This window comes from Carcharhinus amblyrhynchos, chromosome 20 (assembly GCF_965287045.1).
Source record: "Carcharhinus amblyrhynchos chromosome 20, sCarAmb.v2.hapA, whole genome shotgun sequence".
NCBI classification, from domain to species: Eukaryota; Metazoa; Chordata; class Chondrichthyes; order Carcharhiniformes; family Carcharhinidae; genus Carcharhinus; species Carcharhinus amblyrhynchos.
The window spans coordinates 42,994,314-43,018,338 of NC_137343.1; the positions used below are offsets into that span (position 1 = coordinate 42,994,314).

At 45.8% G+C, this 24,025-nt stretch overlaps 1 protein-coding gene across 5 annotated transcripts in view; it reads right to left on the bottom strand.

Moving 5' to 3' along the window:
- osbp2b (oxysterol binding protein 2b) overlaps window positions 1-24,025 on the bottom strand; it is a 354,770-nt gene that overhangs the window by 244,903 nt on the left and 85,842 nt on the right. Inside the window, exon 1 of one of the 5 annotated variants that reach the window (XM_080208483.1) lies at window positions 2,029-2,183. The exons of the other annotated variants lie outside the window; for them this stretch is intronic. The gene's annotated coding sequence lies outside the window, so the exon portion shown is untranslated. Of the gene's footprint in view, window positions 1-2,028; window positions 2,184-24,025 lie in introns of those variants that run through there. 5 annotated transcript variants of the gene reach the window in all.

The following is a 24,025-nucleotide window of genomic DNA, read 5'->3' on the forward strand; positions in this document are numbered from 1 at the left end:
GGGGATGGGGGTGGGATGGGGGGGACAGAGATGGGGGGGACGGGGGACAGAGATGGGGGGGACGGGGGGACAGAGAGTGGGGGAGACAGAGAGGGGGGGACAGAGAGGGGGGGGACAGAGAGGGGGGGGACAGAGAGGGGGGGACAGAGATGGGGGACAGAGAGGGGGGGACAGAGAGGGGGGACAGAGAGGGGGGACAGAGTGGGGGGACAGAGAGGGGGGGGCAGGGGGACAGAGGGGGGGGACAGAGGGGGGGGGACAGAGAGGGGGGGACGGGGGGGGACAGAGAGGGTGGTTCAGAGAGGGGGACGGGGGGATAGAGGGGGGGACGGGGGGCAGAGGGGGACAAAGGGGGGGTACAGAGGGGGGGGACAGGGGGGGGAGTGGGGAGAGGAGTGGGGAGAGGGGTAGAGGAGGGGGAGAGGAGGGGGAGAGGGGGGAGGTGGGAGAGGGGGGAGAGGGGGAGAGGGGGAGGGGGGAGAGGGAGAGGGAGGAGAGGGGGAGAGGGGAGAGGGGGAAGAGGGGGGGGGAAGAGGGGGGAGGGGGGAGGGTTGAGGGGGAGGGGGGAGGGAGGGGGAGAGGGGATAGAGTGGGGGGAGGGGGAGAGGGGATAGAGTGGGGGAGGGGGTAGGGGGAGGGGGTAGAGTGGGGGAGGGGAGAGGGAGGGGGAGAGTGGGGGAGGGGGAGGGGGTAGAGTGGGGGAGGGGGTAGAGTGGGGGAGGGGGAGAGTGGGGGAGGGGGGAGAGTGGGGGAGAGGGGAGAGTGGGGGAGGGGAGGAAGGGGGAGAGTGGGGGGAGAGTGGGGGAGGAGGGAGGGGGAGGGGTGGGAGGGGGGAGGGGTTGAGTGGGAGAGTGGGGGAGGGGGAGAGTGGGGGAGGGGGGGAGAGTGGGGAGGGGGAGGGGTAGAGTGGGGGAGGGGGAGAGTGGGGGAGGGGGAGAGTGGGGGAGGGGGAGAGTGGGGAGGGGGAGAGTGGGGGGAGGGGAGGGGAGGGGGGGAGAGTGGGGGAGGGGAGAGTGGGGAGTGGGGAGAGGGGGAGAGTGGGGGGAGTGGGGGAGAGGGGGAGAGTGGGGAGAGGGGGAGAGTGGGGGAGGGGGCGGGGAGGGGGGAGTGGGGGGAGGGGAGGGGGAGGGGGCGGGGGAGGGGGAGGGGGAGTGACAGAGAGAGGGAGTGAGAGTGAAAAAAGAGGGAATTGCAGAGAGGGGAGAGGGAGAGGCAGACACAGTGACGAGAGACAGACGAATGTTTGTGAGGGGGAGAGAAAGAGTGACAGAGTGACAGAGAAAGAGAGATACACAAAGTGACAAACAGAGACAGAGAGAGAGAGTGACAGGAAGAGAGAGCGAGTGACAGAAAGTGACAGAGAGAGACAGAGATAGAGACATAGAGACAGACAGAGATACAGAGAGAATGATAGAGAGAGAGATGGCGAGAGAGAAGAGAACTGGAGCTACAAACTATGGGACAGAAATGGCAAGAGATTGAAAAGAGAGAAACTCAGAAAAGCAACAAAGTGAGAGAGAAAAGATCCATATCGGAACGGGGCTCAGAGCTAACGGAATTGTATCAAAGCTCTCACCTTCAGAACAGAGAATCCCAGCTAGAGCCGCTTCCAAAACCCAATCCCTTCAGCTCAGGGACTGCGGAGACCGTTCAGATATCACACAGCAAAGAAAATAACAATAATTACACTGCACTCAAAACTCAAACATTGTTAAAGCTTGGATTAAAAAAAACACAAGACAGCGGGCTGGTGTCTCACACTGTGCTTTCTGGATCGCATTTTTAAATAATACCTTCTTTCTACGATGTATTTTTTTCAGCGCTGAGGTTTCAAAGCCCTCTCGCTTTGAAAGGATGCATTTTCTTACAAAGTCCACACCAGATGCACAGGGCACACTCAATCCCCAGCCCCCATCCCCGCTCTCTCCCCCTCTGTGTACATCACTAACAATTCCAGCATTCTTCCCGATTCCCTGCTATTCCTGGTCACAATTGCTGAATGAATGAACAACAAGCACCAGCTCCTACCTACAGACAAGCAGCGCAGTTGCCTCCAGGCAGACGGCTCTCTCTGTGCCCCAGCCCCGCTAGGAAGCGAGTGTTGTGCCGGCCACACCAGGGACAATGTGTCAGTCACTGATAACAATCTGCCCTCTCCTGTCCTGGGCACACAGGCTGAGGGAAAGGTGACCCCTCTCTCTCTCTGTTACATCTTCAAGCTGTCCAACGAAGTGATAAAGACGAGTTTGGACAGCATGGAGCAATTCTCATTCCAGGCACCGGTTGGCGTCAAACGCAAACAAATCCTCGACAGCACCCACCCGCCCCCTGAAGGTAAGAGAGACAGCCCGGGTGGAAAAGGACATCAGGAAGCTCACAGGAGATAGAGGGGAGGGAAGGAGTTTTATTTGAGAAAGGATTCCCGCTAGCAAGGGCACAAACCACCAGTGAGCTAGAAGAATTGGAGGAAAATCAGAGAATTGTTACAGTGCAGAAGGAGGCCATTTGGCCCATCGTATCTAAACCGACTCTCCGAAATGGCAATTCCTGCCATTCTCCCACCATCTCCTTTTAAGGGCAGCACAGTGGTTAGCACTGCTGCCTCACAATGCCAGGGGCCCGGGTTCAATCCTGACTTTGCCTGACTGTGTGGAGTTTGCAAGTTCACCCTGTGTTTTGCATGGGTTTCCTCTGGGTGAAACATAGAAACTAGAAGCAGGAGCAGGCCATTCGTCCTTTCGGGCCTGCTCCACCATTCATTTTGATAATGGCTGTTTATCGAATTCAATATCCTGATCCCCCCTTCCCCCCATATCCCTTGATCCCTTTAGCCTCTAGAGTGATTTCTTCATAGATATGGGTGCTCCTGTTTCCTCCCACAGTACAAAGATATGCAGGTTTAGGTGGATTGCCCATGGTGAAAGAAATGCCTTAGTGTTCCAAGATGTGTAGGTAAAATGGATTAGCCATGGGAAATGTGTGGGATTATGGGGAAAGTGCCAGTGTAAAATACTCTGTCAGAGATGGTGCAGACTCAATGGGCCAAATGGCTTCCTTCTGCATTACAGAGAGTCTATGAATCCTTAGCATTCTTCTAATTCCCTTTCCAAGGTTTCTGTTAACCCTGCTTCCATCACACTCTCAGACAGTGCATTTCAGATCCCAACCACTTGCTGTGTGAATCTGTCTCCACCACACTCTCAGACTGTGCATTCCAGATCCTAACCACTCACTGTGTGAATCTGTCTCCATCACACTCTCAGACAGTTCATTCCAGATCCTAACTACTCACTGTGTGAATCTGTCTCCACCGCATTCTCAGACAGTGCATTCCAGACCCTAACCAATCCCTGTGTGAATCTGTCTCCACCACACTCTCACACAGTGCATTCCAGATCCTAACCAATCCCTGTGTGAATATGGCTCCACTGCACTCTTGGGCAATACATTCCAGATCTTAACCACTCACCGTATGAAAGTTTTTCTCCTCATGTCACTTCTGCTTCTTCTATCAAATTACTTTAAATCGGTGCCCTCTAATTCTTAGTGCTTTTGTGAATGGGAATGGTTTCTCCCTATCTGCTCTGTCCCAACTTCTTTGATAAAGTTAACATAGACCAAATGTTTCCTCTTCTGGGGCAATCTAGAACAAGAGGTCACAGGGTATGGGTTGAAATGCAGTAGATTTAAAACTGAGATGAGGAGTAACTTCTTCTCGCAGAGGGTGGTGAATTTGTGGAACTCGTTGCCCCATAGTGCGGTGGAATCAGAATCATTGAATGGTTTCAAGAAGACAGATAAGTTTGAATAAAAAAGGGGAAAGAGGGGTATGGGGAACAGGTGGGGAGATGAATTTGAGACCGGGGAGAGATCAGCCACGAGCTGACTGAATGGCGGAGCAGGCTCGAAGGGCTGAGTTTGCCGACTTCTGCTCCTAATTCCTATGTTCCTTTAACATCTCCAATCCCACCTTCATAACTGGTGCTTCTCCTTCCTGTAGGCCTTCAAGAAAAATCTCTACTGAGGAAGATTATAGAGAAATTACAGCTTCAAGTTGAAGATGCCCAGACAGGAAGTGCTGGCATTAATAAAGTAATCTCTTTTCATATACAAGCACCCGATTTGCAGTAAAGGGGAAACTTGTTGAGGGCAGTACACTCATTCCTCTTTTCCATACCGCAGCATCTCATCAATGAGCTAACTACTTTTCACTGTTCAAATAAACTCTTCAGGACACTGAGATGGATTTTCAATATGCTGCCGATCCAGAAACTATACCAAAAACTGTTCCATTTCCACTGAGATTAACTGAACTGAAAACTGAGTCTCAAAGTGCTCATCTGCAAGTGCCAGTTTCATGCCCAAACAGCAAATGAACCAAGTTCTGATCTTCCCCATCTCAAACATCACAATGCACTGCGGATTTCTTTTTGCATCAATGTCCTTCGCGTGAGCATAATGAGCATCTTGGACACTAAAAGATGAATTTAGTGCTATTGCACAGGCAGACTCATCAACAGCTGGCTTGAGTCGAGTGTTTCATTGCCCAGATTCAGGGTGGTTATATCTGCCGTCTTGGCAAAGATCATCAAATTCATGTTTCAACTCCCCAAGAAACAAATTTGTTCACCTACAAAAAAAACACAGCAGCTCATTTTTTGCATGCTGTTGCATGGTAAAATGGAACCGCAGTCAGCAAGCTGGCTGTACATGTGACAGGCGTCAGTTACCAGGAGAAAAACATCAAGCAATTTAACATCAAGTTGCATTTATAGCTTCAACACATTGGCTGTCTGAGCTTGTTTATAATGGGACACAAAGGAAAAATGGACACTGAGTTAAAGAAGGGCATTTTGGGGGGTGACTCAAGGTTTCGACCGAGTGATTGATTTTCTGGGAGAGATATACGTGGATTTGTGAAGGGAATTCCAAGATGGAACATTGGGTTGAAATAGTTAAGGTACATTACCTAAAGATAAGTGAAGGGAATAGGATTAAGTAGGAGGATCAGGGAAAGTGGGAAGGCAGTAGTAGGTGGTGTATTCATAGAATCCCTACAGTACAGGGGGAGGATATTTGGCCCATCGAGCCTGCACCAACAGCAATCCCACCCAGGCCCTATCCCCATTATCACAAATATTTACCCTGCTAGTCTCCCTGATATTAAAGATCAATTTAGCACGGCCAATCAACCTAACTTGCACATCTTTGAACAGTGGGAGGAAACGGGAGCACCTGGAAGAAACCCACGAAGAGAATGTGCAAATTCCATAGATAGAGTGACCTGAGGCCGGAATTGAACCCGGGTTCTTGGCTCTATGAGGCCTCAGTGCTAACTACTGTGCTGTCCCAGCTGAGAAAGTTCCAGAGCTAGAGAGCAACATGGTCATGGGGTACTTAAAAACCAGGAAACATTTTTTATTGAGGGACTAGGGGAAATGAGGCCAATGTTGGTCAGCAAGGGGTGATGGGTGAACAGGAATTGTCCAGGATGGAATACAAGCAATAGAAATCTGGAAGAGTTAAAATTTACAGAAATTTAAGGATTTAAAAAATATAATTTCATGGATCTGAGCATTGCTGGTAAGACCAGAATTTATTGCTCATCCCTCATTGCCCCTGAGAATGTGGTGAGCCTCCTTCTTGAACCACTGCAGTCCCTATGTTATAGGAGCATCCACAATGCTGTTACGGAGGGAGTTCCACTATTTTAAGTAAGTGACGCTGAATGAAAAGCAATCTAGTTTCAAATCAGGATGGTGTGTGGCTTCGAGGGAAACTTGTGGTGGTGTTACCATGCATCTGCTGCCCTGGTCCTTCTAGCTAGCAGAAGTTGCAGGTTTGGAAGGTGATGTTGGAGAAGGCTTGGTGCACTGCATCTTGTAGATAGCATACACTGCTGCACTCTGCACTGGTGGTGGAGAGAGTCAAAGTCCATTGAGCTAGGAGCACACTCACTGAACTAGGAACACACTTACTGAACTAGGTACACTGTCAATGAGCTAGGAACATGTGGTGTTGGCTGGGGTGCCGATCAAGCAGGCCAGGCCACTTTGTCCTGGATAGTCTTGAGCTTCTTGAGTGTTGCTGGAGCAGTACTCATCCAGACAAGTGGAAAATATTCCATCACGTGTAGATGGTGGACAGGACTTGGGGAGTCGGGAGGTGATCTGCTCACTGCAGAATTTCCTGCCTCTGGCCTGTTCTTGCAGAGGATGAGAAGTCAGTCAGGAGTGCATTGGAATAGTCAAGATAGGAGGAAACGAATGTATGGATGAGGATTTCAGCAACACCTGGGCAGGAGTGGAGAACAGATAATGATAATGTTACAGAGATAGAAGTGTAAGATTTTTAAAACTTTTTTTCACTCCATCCTTAAAGTTACAAAGCTGGTGTTCAGTATGGACCGGGTAAACCTGAATCCATTCCTTGCTTGCTCCGAAAACCAAATGCAAATTCCAATTGAATCCAATTCATGGTCCCCATTAGAGAGGTAAACAAGATCCAAGCTGATGAGATGAGGTATTGCAACCTATCTTGGGCTGGATCTGATCTTTGATCTTAGCCAAAAGGCTAAAAAGCAATGGAAGTGTCAGATCTTTGAGGTGAAGACACCACATTGGCAGCCCAAGACTAAAATAGGACTTGGTGAGATATTAGCAGGAAGGAGCCATGGTAAGATGCAGATGGAGTCAAGGATGATGACTTTTCCCCAATCATTAGCTGGAGGAAGCTACAGTTCATTTAAAATTGAATGTTAATCAAGCCACCTGACAGGGGTGGTTAGCACTGCTGCCTCACAGCGCCAGGGACCCAGCTTCAATTCCAGCCTTGGGTCACTGTCTGTGCGGAGTCTGCACATTCTCCCCGTGTCTTACGTGGGTTTCCTCTGGCTGCTCCAGTTTCCTCTCACAGTCCAAAGATGTGCAGGTTAGGTGCATTGGCCATACTAAATTGCCCCTTAGTGACCCTAGATGTGTAGGTTAGGGGGATTAGCAGGGTAATTATGTGGGGTTACAGGGATAGGGCCTGGGTAAGATGTTCTGTTGGAGAGTTGGTGCAGGCTCAATGGGCCCAATGGCCTCCACATGTAGTGTAGGGATTCTATGACAGCAAAGTGGCAAGGAGATATTTGAGAGAACTGGTTTAGAGATACATAACTGGGTGTCATCTGTATACATATGGAAACTGACCAATGGTTGCACATGATGGAACCAATGAATGTCTACGAGGAAGTGGAGAGACTAACAGCCAGGTTTAAGGAAGCTTACAGGAGATGGAGGAATTTGGTAGAGAATTCCCATCAGCAGGGCTGTAAACAAGGAACTTAAAGCAGAAAGGGAAGAGACTAGCCTTTGGGGGGATTTCAAAGGTCACAGCACGGGGTAGGAAGTGGCGTAGTTGCTCAAACTTCCCAATTCGCTGACAGCTTAAGCTTTTAACCAAACAGGATTGAAACACAGGACTAATGGGTATGATATTTTCTATGTGTTTATTTGGAAATCTCTGTCATCGACTGGACTTGTTCTTATTCACAAAAAACATCCAGATAGTTATTTCCACGGGTTCAGTAGACAAACACCAATCCTACAGTACAGGAAAAGGCACCAATGAACAGTATGGCTGTGATCTTACTGCTCACTGTGCCGGTCGACTGGAGTGACAAACTGGTAAGATCGCACGTGAGACCAGAAACCAGGTTTGTGGCCCAGTTTCAAACTGCACCCAGAGTTACTGGCACTGTTTTGCCAATTTGAATATTGATGTCAGGATTAGCATGACATTAGCACATTCGACAAGGCTGTTTACAGCCTCCCAGACACTTCCCCCTCACCACAGAGAGAGAGAGAGATGCATCACTGGCAAGAATCACTGCTGCTCTCCACCAGCACCAACCAGATGGGATGGTCACGTCAGGGATCGGGGGTGGGGGGCGGAGGTGGGGTGCATTGAAGCCCCTGGGTCCTCAGGAGGATGGCTGGACAGTGCCCATCGGGCAGTTTTCCGTTGCACACATGAACGTGCCAGGGATATGATCTGAGTGGGGGTGGCAGTGAGGCTATGACTGGGTGGGTGGCAGGTATGCACAATGATAGGGGGCTATATGGGGGTGGGGGGGGGGGGGGTGCAGCAGGGGTTCTGCAAATGGGGGTTATGCAAGGGGACTCATCGTGAGGGTCCGAATGGCCTTTGCTGACGACTCATGCCGGTGGGGGGGGTGGATCATGTCGGTGATGATGGCAGGGATGGGAGATTGGGGTGCCTGCACAATAGCACCCGAGCTCCAAAGCCTGTTCCACCGACAAGCTGAGGCTCCGCTGACCCCGCCACCCACCCCAAACCGGTGCAAATTGCACTGCTATCAAAAACAGTGACAAGAGTGTGGTAAGATTGCATGCCAAACTCACCCCCCAACAAAGACTTGTCAAACACACCTATTTTCAGACTTTAATGACACTTGGGAATTTTTCTGGTAAGATTTCGCCCCAGCTGTTTAAGTGAAATCACAATAAATTAATGTTACTGCTGTCGCCAGTGACTCGCCTGAAATGACAACCCGAGAGTTCAAAATGCTCTTTTCCAGAAATTATGATCCACTCTTGGATTCCTGGAGATGACACCCAGGCTGTTTATCCTTTCCTAATAGATACAACCCTGTAATTCAAATATCATCCTTGTAAATCTTTTCTTCACCCTCTACGGTACCTATATATCTTTTGAATAATCTGGCAACCAGAAATCTAAAGGTATGCATGGTCCAACTAAGGTTCAGTACATGTTCAGCATAACTTCTGTACTATTCAACCTCTAATTCTATTCTATTCCTGATGTTTTAGACCAGGGACATTGCTGTGTCAAAACTATTGTCTCTGCTGAACCTGGAAGCCATCCCAGACAGGATCAGCAATATACCTCTCTTGCTGTGGCAGTCAGCAGAAACACACTCTCATCAACATAGCAAAGTAAAACTGGGAACTTTTGCAGCAAAAGGTAATTTAAAACAGGAGAAAATACAGTTGCTAATTCCTGCACAACACTGGTTTTTTTTTTAACTGATATCCTTCACTCTTCTGAACCTGCCTTACCGCTCATTGCTCTTTCTTCCGTTTTGTTCCTTTAGTCACTTTACCGATTTGGAACGCTTTCCATTGCACCTCCCAACATCTTGCCTTCCTTCAAATGTCTTAAAAACCCCCCTCGCTAGTTGTGAGCCAGAGCTTCTTCTCTCGCGTATGTTCAATTAGTTATTCTTCATTCCTCCTCTATAAAAAGCATCTGGAGTTATCCCCTAACACAAGGAGTCCTGTGCAATTCAAGCTGTTATTGAGACACAAGAAAGAATTCCCTCACGGTGCTCCAGCCCACCATCCAGTCTTCAAACCCCTTTTCCAGCAACAACAACTACAACTTGTATTCCCTTTAACATCGTGAAATGTCCCGAGCAGTTAAAAGTCGGGGAAAATTTGACACTGGAACCACACGAGGAGAAACGAGGGAACATCACCAAAGGCTTGCAAAATGAAAGAAAAGTTGAGAGGTGGGGGAAGCTTAGGGAGGGATTTCCAGAGCTTAGGGCCGTCTGGATTGGTGAAGGGACACTCGCTAGTGAAGGAGTGATGGGATGTCCTAGATTACCACAGATATCTTAGAGGGATTTCGTGCTGGGAGAGGTTCCAGGGATAGCGAGGGGTAAGTCCATGGAGGGATTTGAAAACTAGAATGAAAATTTTAAAATCAAAGGGGTGCTATGCATTAGCAGGTGAATCTAGAAATTCAGCTAATTAATCCAGAAACTCTTGCTGAGTTTCGGATACCAAGTTCAAATCCTGTCACGGCAGATGGTAGAATTGGAATTCAATAAAAAATATCTGGAATTAAGAATCTACTGATGACCATGAAACCATTATCTATTGTCAGAAAAACCCATCTGATTCACTAATGTCCTTTAGGGAAGGAAATCCTACATGTGACTCCAGAGCCACAGCACTGTGGCTGACTCTCAACTGACATCTGAAATGGTCGAACAAGCCACTCAGTTCAAGGCTGTTGTGGGAAATTCACCATTTCAGAGTCAGAGTTGGAGGTTCAATGAACAGTTTTATTTTGACAAAGCTTTGGGAGAAGCTCTGGCACTCCGCAGTACAGGCAGCCACCTTCTCAACTACACAATGGTAGTTGAGCATCTTTATACTTTTTAGATAATAGACAGTATGGACATTAGCCATTAGCACATTGTTATAAGTTGAGTAGACAGTACGGACATCGACAGTTAACACACTGTTATACACAGACAAGTCCAGACATAGACAGTTATCACATCATTGTACATACAGTAGATACATTTATGCAGTTATGTCCTCTATCAACGACTGGTTTTGTTATATACATTTATGTCCCCATCAATGGCTGATCTCGTTATCGAGCTCATTGTTCTGGGTCTGCTCTTATCTCAAGTTTAAGATGCCTCAAGGTCTGACCTGTTTCCTGCAGTAATTTAAACACTACAGGTTTAACTCTTTGTCTGTGCCCGTAGTCAGTGCCTCTTGTCAGGGTCCATTTTGTGTGCCAGGTAACCATTTTGCGTCCTTTACTTTGATTTCACTCCAACAAGGGCAACTAGGGATGGGCAATAAATGCTGGCCAACCAGCAATGCCCATGTTTCACAAGTGAAAAAATAAATCCCCCCAAAAACTCACTTCCCCACCCCACCACCATTCTGCACTAGATTTGTACTCACTGGTGTTAGAAATCAATTATATTTGGCCTCTTTTTCCAATTTAATGCGGCAGCAGAACTATCAGATACATAAGCCTTCCATCATATGAAAAGTATAACATATGCTGGACTTCCTGTTCTTTGCGGTGTGCAGTCTAGTCTCGCAATATCATGCACAGTGTTTGCTTTTCCCCTGTGACATGTGGTGTGTTAACTTGTCTGAGCGCTTTTGCTTAAAAATTCACCACAAAAATCAAAGTCTTGGAAGATCCACTGGAGAATCATATTGTGACAATGAGTAACCCTGGTGTGTTACAACATTTGATCACTGCAGGCAAATGGCATGCTGCTTTACTAAGATAAGATCCATATACCATGGAGAACGTATTATCCTGCAAGGTAGAACTGGGTTGTTTTCAGGTTTTATAGCTTAATTATTATTAAGACAGCGTTAAGGATGCTAAGATCATGGTGTTTTGTCACAAAAGACAGTCAGTCCCAACCTACAGGTCAGAAAGAACAAGCATTTAAGCAAGCATTTTAATAAATGTTTGTTCCTGAGGCTGTAGGTGAGAGTGGGGGATGAAATAACTGGGTTTCCTTCTCCTTCTAAATGCATTTTCTAATATTACTTTGGAAATTAAAGTCTTTAAAATACTATGTCTCCTCTACTAATGCATATTGCTATTGAAGAAGTTTTTTTTGGCAAATGTCTAATTGTGTACAAGTTGAACATCTGAAAGAAATTATGCAGAAAACATCTGCCGAACATCAGGAAACACCATGCAGGATGTGTGGCATGCAAACTGTAACCGATTTGGTATCTACATGTGCATGCCATTTTTATTATAATGAATACTGAATGTCCCATGCTATTGCTCACAGGAAGATTCAAATCTATAGCACGGATATCATAGAGCCCTACAGTGCAGAAAGAGGCCCTTCGAGTCAGCACCGACCACAATTCCACCCAGGCCCTATCCCCATACCCCTACATATTTTACCCACTAACCCCTCTAACCTACACATCTCAGGTCACTAAGGGGCAATTTTTAGCATGGCCAATCAACCTAACCCACAGTTCTTTGGACTGTGGGAGGAAACCTAGTGGCCTAGTACTTCATGTCGGTGTGTGTGCTTGATCCTGGACCGATAGACGGGCGCCGCAACAGCTCAGTGACTAGCACTGCTAGCTGTGCAGATACATGGATTTGGGCCTGTGTCTGTGGGAGTTTGCGCATTCTCCCTGTGGATGCGTGGGTTTCCTCCGGGCGCTCCGGTTTCCTCCCACACCCCAAAGATGTGCTCTTAGGCTAATCGGTTTCTACCAAATTGACACTATTTCTTCCCTGAATCTGACTGAGTAGGGTCCCATTCGTAGACATGCAGGGTAGAATAGGTGTAGGGTGATGCGGCGGCGCGGGCTCGTTGGGCCGAAGGGCCTGTTTCCCGTGCTGGGTTGTTCTTTGTTCTTTGAAACCCACGCAGACACGAGGAGAATGTGCAAATTCCACACAGACAGTGACCCGAGCCGGGAATTGAACCCAGATCCCTGGAGCTGTGAGGCAACAGTGCTAGCCACTGTGCTACTGTGCCGCCCAATACATCACAACTGCCAACTTGGCCTTTGTTTTAAGGCCATTGCTCAGGTATGTTCTCTTAGAAAGTGTCTAAATAGATCTTGGGATGAGCATGAGTCTAATTATTCTTGTAGAAAGTACATCTAGATTGGTAGCTGTATCACTCCTCCTAACTAGCCTATCAACTGGGTTATCTCAACTTCAAAGGAAATAATTGGATATATTTCTACTTTTGTACATTGGTTTAAAATTATTTGACACAAAAGTGTACAATTCTGGGTATGTGCACAGCCCACATTTGTTTTACTCTATCCTGAGCAGCTGTCGAGGCTCTGAGCTCTGTAATTCTCCCCCCTCTTGTTCTTTTTCTCTCTCCTCCTTTGTGAAGCTCCTTACAATCAACATGTTTTACCAAGCTCTTCATTATCTGCCCCAATATCCCTTGAGGTAAACACAAAATACTGCGGACGCTGGAATCCGAAACAAAAACAGAATAATGCTGGAAAACCTCATCAAGCCTGACAGCATCTGAGGAGACAGAATACAGCCAATGTTTCGAGTCTAAGTGACCCTTCATCAGCGCCTTCAGGTAGCTTGGCATCCAATTTTGTTTGATAGCGGTCCTGTGAGGCATCTTGGGATGTTTTACACCATTCTAAAGGTGCTCTGCAAATGCAAATTATTGCTGCTGTGAATTCAGCCCAGAGCAGCTGGAGGCTGGCAAATACCAGCAGCAGGGGGAGTGAAGGGTATCAAATTAGGAAATGATGAAAGAGAAAATTAGAATCATAGAAACCCTACAGTGCAGAAAGAGGCCATTTGGCCCATCAAGTCTGCACCAACCACAATCCCACCCAGGCCCTACCCCCATATCCCTACATATTATTACCCGCTAATCCCTCTAACCTAAGCATCTTAGGACACGAAGGGGCAATTTTGGCATGGCCAATCAACCTAACCTGTACATCGTTGGACTGTGGGAGGAAACCAGAGAACCCAAAGAAAGCCCATGCAGACACGAGGAGAATGTGCAAACTCCACACAGACAGTGACCCAAGCCGGGAATCGAACCTAGGTCCCTGGAGCTGTGAAGCAGCAGTGCTAACCACTGCGCTACCGTGCCGCCCACTTTGCAAAATGATGAGTTAATATGAAGATTGCTAGAACACACGCTAGGTTGACAGCACAAGCTTATGGCTTGTGCTACCAAATGAACCTGTTGGACTTTAACCTGGTGTTGTGAGACTTCTTACTTAGGTTGATGGTGGCCAGGCTAAGGAAGGCATTGCAATGAGCCTGTGGACATGTAGAATAAATGAATTCTAGCAGGGTAAAGGAATATCAGTGCAGGTTGGAATTTTGAAAATGTCATTAAATGGGAAACTGCCAATTTAGGTCAGAGTGGCTGACGGAAGCATCAAGCAACGTGCTACTTTCACTAGTTCAGCTGTCTGACTGCATGATCGAGGAGTCACTTAGCTCAGTTGGCTGGACAGCTGGTTCGTGGCGCAGAGCGACACAAACATCATGGGTTCAATTCCCATATCAGCTGAGGTTATTCGTGAAGGTCCCGTCTTGCCGCTTGCCCAAGGTGATCTTCAGGTTAAACCACCAGCAGTTAGTCCCTTCTCGGGGGGTAGCAGCCGATGGTCATCTGGGACTGTGGCGATTTTACCTTTATTAAATAACACCATCAACATTTGGAGTTAGGTATGGATTAGATTTGATGAAATCGAATCTCCACATGATCTAATTTCACACAATGAACTCCAAAATCTAGAGATAGATATGCAAGTATCTGCCGTTCCCTGTGACATGTTGCACAAAACACAAACTAGTGTTCCTTGTAACGCACAACAATTAGCATTCAGAATGACTGCAGTTCAAACCATGAGCTGCGCACTGTTACTCTATCTGTTACTCTCTGTCACCTGCAGTGTTACTGCATAACAGCTAATCTGTTATGTTGTTGTGCAAGGTAAATTAGAGATACGACTACTCTATTGCCCATATGTAACTGTTTCTCTTTGCTCCTGTGTGTTATTTTTCTTGTCTGTTGCACATGATCATCTTCTCCCTCTTGTATTATGAATGGATGGTGTGGTGGTAAAACAAGCTACAATGGCAAACGGCTGCATGGTACAGATGGAGATAGTGGGGAAAGCAGTTCCCTTTTCAATCCCATTATTACCTCACAACGCAAGTCATCCCTCCACCTTCCCCATGTCCAATGATTTTGTTTCTTCCAGACTTGATTACTCCAATGCATTTCTTTTTTATTCATTCGTGGGACATGGGCGTTACTCGCTGGCACATTCTTAAATACCCAAGGGCAGTTGAGAGCCAACTACATTGCTGTGGCTCTGGAGTCACATGTGGGCCAGACCAGGTAATGATGGCAGATTCCCTTCCCTAAAGGATATTAGTGAACCAGATGGGTTTTTCCAACAATTGACAACGGTTTCATGGTCAGCTGTAAACTCTTAATTCCAGATTTTTCTTATTGAACTCAAATTCCACCATCTGCTGCGGTGATACTTGAACCTGGGTCCCCAGAACATTCATTGAGTTTCTGGATTAATCGTCCAGTGATAATACCACCTGGCCATTGTCTCCCGATTCTTGATTTTTCTCTCATCCTCCACCCTCCATAAACCAATCGTATCTGAAATGTTGCTGCCCAGATCCTAAATCTCACCGTCTTCTGTTCATCCATCATTCCTGTACTTGCTGACTTGCGTAATCACTTGGTCAAGCAACACTTCTTTTTCAATATTAACTTCATTATTCAAATTCCTCCCCTGACTTGCCCCATCCATCTCTGTGACCTCCTCCAGTCCTAAAACCTACTGAGATATCTCTGCTTCTCCAATTCTGGTCTCTTATGTATCACCAACTGCAATCACTCCACCATTGGCAATCTCTAGTTTCCAAGGCACTACACTTTTGAATTTTCTCCCTATCCCTCTCGGTCTCTCTACCCTACTTTCTTCCTTTAAGATGATCCTTACAGTCTTTCACTTTGACCAGTCTTTCTGCCCCAGTGTCCCTTGATGTGACCTGGCGCCAACTTTTCTGACATTCCTATCGTGCACCTTAGAATATTTTATTACATTGAAAGTGATATGCAAATATGAATTGTTGTTGTTAATAGCAATTCCCCTTTCCCCAGTCATCTGGTCCTATTAATATCCATAGTTTTTACTGAACTACCTGCTCAGGTGCTACATCCCACCTTTTCCCTCATGCTGCTATAATCACTAATGTGTGAACAGACCACAAACAACCTGTCCTGGTCACTCTATGCTGACACTATAAGTTAATAAAGCCCATCAACACCTTTGCTTCCTCAAGAGACTAAGGAAATTTGACATGTCTGCTACAACTCTCACCAACGTTTACAGACATACCAGAGAAAACATTCTTCCTGCTTGTATCACAGCTTGGCATGGCTCCTGCTCTGCCCAAGACCACAAGAAATTGCAAAGGGGCGTGAATAAAGCACTGTCTATCACTCAAACCAGCCTCCCACCCACTGACACTGTCTACACTTCCCACTGCCTCAGAAAATCAGCCAGCATAATCAAGGACTCCACGCACCCTGGGCATGTTCTCTTTCACATTCTTCCATCGGGAAAGAGACATAAAAGTTTGAGGTCTTGTATCAACCAACTCAAGGACAGCTTCTTCTCTGTTGCCATCAGATTTCTGAATGGACCTACCTCGCGTTAAGTTGATCTTTTTCTACAGCCTAGCTATGACTGTAACACTACATTCTGCACCCTTTTCTTTCCTTCACTATGTACAGGATGTTTTGTCTGTATAACGCACAAGAAACAATACTTTTCTCTGTGTGTTAACACGTGACAATAATAAATCAAATCAAAGTGATCCACCTCACATTTATCATTCCATTCTTTCCTCAAAGATAAGTGGTAAGAAGATGTGGGACACCACCCTCTCTTCCTTTCTGTTTCCCTCAAAGCTGCTTCAGTTGCTTTCAGAATGTTGTTTTGAAAAAGGAAATCAAATTGAAACGAGGAAAGAAACTAACCACCTGTCTTTCTCTCCTGGGCATCAGAAGCTTTTGAAATTAAAATCTGTGCTGCAGAAGTACACGTAATCAGCAACGATTTTTTTCTAGCCCTCAACAAAATACAAGTGAAATAATCTGCTTTAAAATTCAACTCTTGATTAAAAATTCAAGTAACACTAAATGAAAAGAGGTGCAACATCATACTGTCTCATTAGTTATTAGTGATGAATTTTCTGCCAAAGCATAAGCAAGATAATTAGTTGTCTTCAAATTTTTTTTTGGCTTAAGATCAAGTGTAGTATGGACATGTTGTGCTTGGTTGAAGCCATTAGGTTACATTTTAGCTTCATTTGAAGCAATTTTTTAAAAGCGGCATCTCGGCCTTTTGGCTAAGATGCAAATGAGGTCTAGCCTTAGAGGCGGAGCTACACCTACTCCAATCAGCTTGGATCATGTTGATCAAGCCCAAGAAAGGTTGTGAGAGCCCCATCTGGTCAGCTTGGATCGGGAATGTCCCAACTTGTTGAGACTCTGAATTGGACTTGATTTGATTGAATTGGAATAAAAACAAAAAAAAACGTTGTCTTCAAAGTTCAGTGGATTTTTGTTGTAAAATTGAGCCAATATTACCATAAATATTCCTTCTCTCCCCTTTTCTTCAAATCCTTCTCTCTGCTTAATACATTTTCTGAAGTCTTTAAAACATTAAACAAAGGCTGTGTAAAACATTAATGAAAGGCTGTGTCAGGCTTGCAGTCTGAACTTTTAATCTTCTCTCTCTTTTGCATGACAAACACTTCAAGAAATGTATAAAATTTTGCCTCGGTTTTTGAGATTTATCTGCTTAACTTTCAAGATTATCTGAAGGAAATCTATTGAGTAAAAAAGGCCAGAGGTCGAAGAAAACAAGTAAAGAGGACACTCAGTGTGACACGTATCTTGTCATGTTGTGTTAATTCAACATTATTATAATTATGCATCTCTTCTTCAAGATTTTCCCCTGCCTGTTTGACGCTCTGTATCTGCAAAGCTGAAAAACAATGGCTGGAATTTTACCACCCCACCTGCCATGGGAACTGGAGTGAATGACAGGCAGACAATGGGAATGCCTGTTGACCTTGGGTGGGACATTACGGTTTTGGAACGAGCGAGGCCATAAAATCCTGCCCAATACCTTTTCATTAAGAGTTTCCATTTCACAGAGGAGGCTCCAAACCCATCTACATCCAACAACCTGCCCTGAAAACTCTGCTCATATTTTCACAACTTCCCCCACAGCCGGCGTGAGCCAATCCACAACATTCTAAAACATTCAAGCACATTTGAAATAAAATAACCCACAACCATCTGAAATTAATTTGCCCCATCTCCCAATGTTAATGGATAAATCCTGGACTGAAATCTATATCTTCACCAAACACTAACAGCTGTTCCTCGGGCCGTAACCTGTGCCAATGTTCACTGGAATTCACCCATTAGTTTTTGAGATTTATCATCTACCAACTAACAGGAGCAAAAATATTACTCCTCCCAGCTTCAGTGGAGGAGATGACTATCTGATCAGTATATATCTCTCTACATGACGCCTAAATGTAGAATATCAATTGAATAAAAAACATTAAAAGATTATGAACAACAGCAATTTCAATTACCAAAAAACCGGAGGGTAAAAGGACAATCCTGTTATGTATTACGAGTGATTTATGCACATCCTGTAACTAGGCTGCATGATCTCAGGATAATATACTATAACTATAAAATAGCAGCTATTTTATGTCACAGTAGAACACTAACATTAAAATACTTCCCCTCAGTGCTCCGTGTAGGTATAATAGGTAATGAAGTTATTCATAATAAACATTAAATTTAATACAGACATCATGAATGAAATCCAACATTTAATAAGACGTATCAGGCATTCTACCATGACATTTTCATAGTGAATCCACAAAGATAGTTTTCAGGTGAGGGAGGGATAATTGAACCACATTCAGTCACATTTCAGTCCCCCTCTCAAATACATTTATTCTGTCCTTATCTTTAACAGTCTTTTTTTTCGATTTCCACGCATTTCTTGCTGAACTGGTGTAAAATGAACAAATCAGGATATTTTTACACCTTATATTGTAGCTTTGGCCCAATAAAACAAAGAGTGCACATTGCTGAACGGGTATGGTATGCTGTGTAAAATAATTCTCTCCACCAGAAAATGTAGCCAGACAGAGCGCAATGTCCTCATACTTCTGTGTGTGTTTCCCCAGGGGACACTGATCCATTCACCCGATTGATTCCAGGGATGAAGGGGGAAGGTTGACGAATGAGGAGAGATTAAACAGTTTGGGCTTGTACTTGCTGGAGTTTAGAAGGATGAAAGGGGATCTGACGGAGGTAGATAAAATATTAAAAAGGATTGTTAAAGTAAACATAGATGACGTATTGCCTCTTATGGGGCAATCTAGAACAAGAGGTCACAGGTATGGGTTGAGAGGCGGTCGATTTGAAACTGTGATGAGGAGGAACTAGTTCTCGCAGAGGGTGGTGAATTTGTGGAACTCGCTGCCCCATAGCGCGGTGGAGTCTGAATCATTGAATAGTTTCAAGAGAGAGGTAAATATATTACTAATTTTTAAAAAGGGACAAGGGGATATGGGGAATAGGCGGAGAGCTGGATTTGAGACCAGGGAGAGATCAGCCATGATCTGATTAAATGGCGGAGCAGGCTTGAAGGGCTGAATTTGCCGACTTCTGCTCCTAATTCCTATGTTCAATGGTCCGGCAAACAAGACGCCTGAAACCAACTTAAGTCAATGGCGCCCTACAGGTTAACGGCGCCCTACAGGTTAACGGCGCACTACAGGTTAACGGCGCCCTACAGGTTAACGGCGCACTACAGGTTAACGGCGCACTACAGATTAACGGCGCCCTACAGGTTAACGGCGCACTACAGGTTAACGGCGCCCTACAGGTTAACGGCGCACTACAGGTTAACGGCGCACTACAGATTAACGGCGCCCTACAGGTTAACGGCACACTACAGGTTAACGGCGCACTGCAGGTTAACGGCGCACTGCAGGTTAACGGCGCACTGCAGGTTAACGGCGCACTACAGGTTAACGGCGCACTACAGATTAACGGCGCACTACAGGTTAAACGGCGCACTACAGGTTAAACGGCGCACTACAGGTTAAACGGCGCACTACAGGTTAAACGGCGCACTACAGGTTAAACAGCGCACTACAGGTTAACGGCGCACTACAGGTTAAACCGCGCACTACAGGTTAAACCGCGCACTACAGGTTAACGGCGCACTACAGGTTAACGGCGCACTACAGATTAACGGCGCACTACAGGTTAAACGGCGCACTACAGGTTAAACGGCGCACTACAGGTTAAACAGCGCACTACAGGTTAACGGCGCACTACAGGTTAAACCGCGCACTACAGGTTAACGGCGCACTACAGATTAACGGCGCCCTACAGGTTAACGGCGCACTACAGGTTAACGGCGCACTACAGGTTAACGGCGCACTACAGATTAACGGCGCCCTACAGGTTAACGGCACACTACAGGTTAACGGCACACTGCAGGTTAACGGCGCACTGCAGGTTAACGGCGCACTACAGGTTAACGGCGCACTACAGATTAACGGCGCACTACAGATTAACGGCGCACTACAGGTTAAACGGCGCACTACAGGTTAAACGGCGCACTACAGATTAACGGCGCCCTACAGGTTAACGGCACACTACAGGTTAACGGCACACTGCAGGTTAACGGCGCACTACAGATTAACGGCGCACTACAGATTAACGGCGCACTACAGGTTAAACGGCGCACTACGCAAGGATATTTTGGCCTTGGAGGGAGTGCAGAGGAGGTTTACTAGGCTGATACCGGAGTTGAGGGGGTTGAGCTATGAGGAGAGGCTGAATAAACTAGGCTTGTACTCGTTAGAGTTTAGAAGAATGAGGGGAGATCTCATTGAGACGTATAAGATGATGAATGGGATGGATAGGATAGAGGTGGAAAGACTCTTCCCGCTCAAAAAAGACAGTAGGACTAGGGGGCACAGCCTCAAGATAAAGGGGGGGCGGTTCAGAACGGAGTTGAGGAGGAACTTCTTCACTCAAAGGGTGGTGAATCTCTGGAATTCTCTGCCCGTTGAAGTGGTGGAGGCTGCCTCGCTAAATATTTTTAAGAAGCGGGTTGATGGGTTTTTGATAAGAGAAGGGATTAAGGGTTATGGGGAGAGGGCGGGAAAGTGGAACTGAGCCACGACAGATCAGCCATGATCTTATTGAATGGCGGGGCAGGCTCGAAGGGCCAGATGGCCTACTTCTGCTCCTATTTCTTATGTTCTTATGTTCTTATGTACAGGTTAAACGGCGCACTACAGGTTAACGGCGCACTACAGGTTAAACCGCGCACTACAGGTTAAACGGCGCACTACAGGTTAAACGGCGCACTACAGGTTAAACAGCGCACTACAGGTTAACGGCGCACTACAGGTTAAACAGCGCACTACAGGTTAAACAGCGCACTACAGGTTAAACAGCGCACTACAGGTTTAACGGCGCACTACAGGTTAAACGGCGCACTACAGGTTAAACAGCACACTACAGGATAACGGTGCACTATGGGTTAAGAGACATGACAAATATCTCTTGTTTTTGTTTGTTGTTCCAGTCACACAAGAGTTCCTGACAACTGTCACATAACAACCACCAGACATTCCTGTCTTGCGAGTGATTTCCCAGTCCAGCTGTAGGCTGTGATAGTGCCCTTGATATCTTTATTCGGGTTTTTCAGCCATGTACAGTTCTAACTGTTGGGCTGGCACAGAGGATTCCAATAAGGTGGCAATGTCTCTTCCACAATTTGTATAGAATACATAGCACGGCCTCAAGGGATACTGCTTCTATGTGCAGAGTACATCATCAAATATACTTAAGGAATCCAAAAGAGAGAGTAGTTAGCTCAATATTTAAACAGCTCTCAGTATGCTTGTGTCTATCATTAACAGCCTGAATTTATATAGCACCTTTACCACAGCAAAACATTGCATGCAGCATATTCACAAGATTATTATCAAACAAAATTTGACATTACGGCACAGAAGGGAATGTTTGGATAAATAACCAGAGGCTTTGTCAAAGAGATAGGTATTAAGGAGCTTAAAGGAGAAGAGAAAGGTGGATATGTTTAAAGAGCAGCTGAAGTCACAGCTGCCAAAGATCATAGAATCATGGAATCCCTACAGAGCAGAAGGAGGCCACTCAACCAATTCATTGTCAACAATCCCATCCAGGCCCTATCCTCATAACCCCACACATTTACCCTTCTAATCCCCCTGACACTAAAGATCAATTTAGCATTGCACACCTTTGGACTGTGGGAGGAAACCGGAGCATGCAGGGGAAACCCACGCAGACATGGGGAGAATGTGCAAACTCCACACAGACACTGATCCAAGCCGGGAATCAAACCTGGGTCCCTGGCACCGTGAGGCAGCAGTGTTAACCACTGTGCAACCATGCCCTATGGAGCTAGCTTCTCACTACAGTAACAGCCAGAGTTTGAATTAGCGGCAGGTGCTCAGGATGTTAATGTCACACATCTTCTGTGTACCAAGATTCTGCAGCCCTCAGCGCCTGATGATGACAGCTAACCAATGTACTCGATTAACAGTGCTTATGAGCTTCTGAGGGAGATGAAGCTAAGATAGGTCCTGTCCTGTCCTAACCTCACGTCCACATTTATACACTTCCCAGCAGAAGTAACTGAATACCAATGGCGGTGATAACAGCTGCTGTCTATTCTCTATCCAACAATTCTGTCCTGCCAGGGTGAAAAAACAAGATTCATTCTGTGCCTGGAGTAAGGGTCACACAGAACCCAGAAATAGCACTGCAAAGGCAGCAGGAATAACAGTTCACAAAGTGCAGCACACTGGCTATTCCTGGCACTAATTCAACAGAAGAACTCATCACAAACCCACACAAAATGAAGATCCGTGAAATGAATTCTACTCACTGCCGAACAACAAGCTGTAATTGGCTTCTACGGGCTATGTTGCTGGGTATGTTTGTATGTAGCTACTGTATGCTGCACTTCCGTATGAATCCTTTTCTCTGAATGATTTTATGGGTTGGACAGGAAACACAAGGAATACAGATCCAATCCTACCTGCGACCACCGCAGTGTAACTGCTCATTCTGAATGGGGGAAGCTAGCCGTGCCTCTAAAATTAGAGGTGCATCTCGGATTTCAATGGGCCATACCCTGCTGATGCTACCCGTGACTCAAACTCTCAAGTCAGAGAGAAAACACTGCATGTTTCACTCTGCCCCAAGCTAAAAGTGTCATCAATATTTAAATAAACTCTGAATCAGTTTATAAAGCTATCCAGACCACCAAACTCCCCCAGCTCCACCTCACGCATAACAAAGGTTGTAGAAGCAAGTAGATTGTATTCAAATACAGATTAGCCAATGACGGAACAGGCTCAAGGGGCTGAAAGACCTTCTCCTGTTATGTATTCCAGACATATTTTAGATTCTTGTACAGTACATGGATATTAAGTCATTTGATATTCTGGTTAGTATCACAGTCAGCTTGGGAAATACAGTTGCTGCAGCGAGATCCTTGACTTTCAATTGATTCGGCCAAACATTCCTCCCACAAAAACACATTCCGTTTGCAAAACTCATTAAGGGTGGACGCTCTTCAATTGAGAATTATTCAGTACAATAATTGCCTTTGCTCTGCAAGTGCCACTTAATCCAAATGGAGTATAATAACTTTTTGAAAAATGAAACGTTTTTAAATCCCTTCACAATCTCTGCAAAGACCTCAAGTTCCACATGGCTCAAAATACCCGGGCTCGAATAGTTCTAGCCTCCGGGGCATCCCCAATTTTAATTGCTCCCCAGTTGGTGGAGAACTGTTACCAAACTAAGAGCACTTTGGAAGATTATAATTAGGGTGTCCACCTAAAATTGATCTCATTTTCTTCCTTTAGAAAGCTGGAATGAAAGCCATCTGATCCTGGGAGCTTGTCTCTTTTTAGCTCATCATTTTCTTCAGTATTGTTATTTTGCTTACCTCGTTGCAATCTCTGATTTAATATTAGTTTCTGGAGGATGTTCAGCATCCTCTTCCTCTATTGTAAATGCTAATGCAGAGCAATTATTCAACATGTCCACTATGTCCTTCACTGTTCATTTACACTGTTACCGTTTAAGGAGCACATGTGAATCGTTGAATGGTTTCAAGAGGGAAATAGACATGTTTCTAATAAAAACGGGATAAGAGATATGGGGAACAGGTGGGGAGGTGGACTTAGACCAGGGCGAGATCAGCCATGATTTGACTGAATGGCAGAGCAGGCTCGAAGGGCTGAATTTGCCGACTTCTGCTCCTAATTCCTATGTTCATATCATCCCACATTCTGGAATTCATTCCTTAAACCTTTCCACCTCTCTCACCTCCTTGAAGACACTCCTTAAAAGCCGACTTATTTGACCAAACCTTTGACCATCTGCCCTACCTTCATCTTATGTGGCTTTGTGTTAAATTTTGCTTCATAACCTTCCTGTAAGATATCTTTGGATGTTTTATTATATTTATATAGTGTTTTCAATGCAAGGTGCAACAGAACCCGTGAAAACTAAAACCTGATTGCCTTTAAA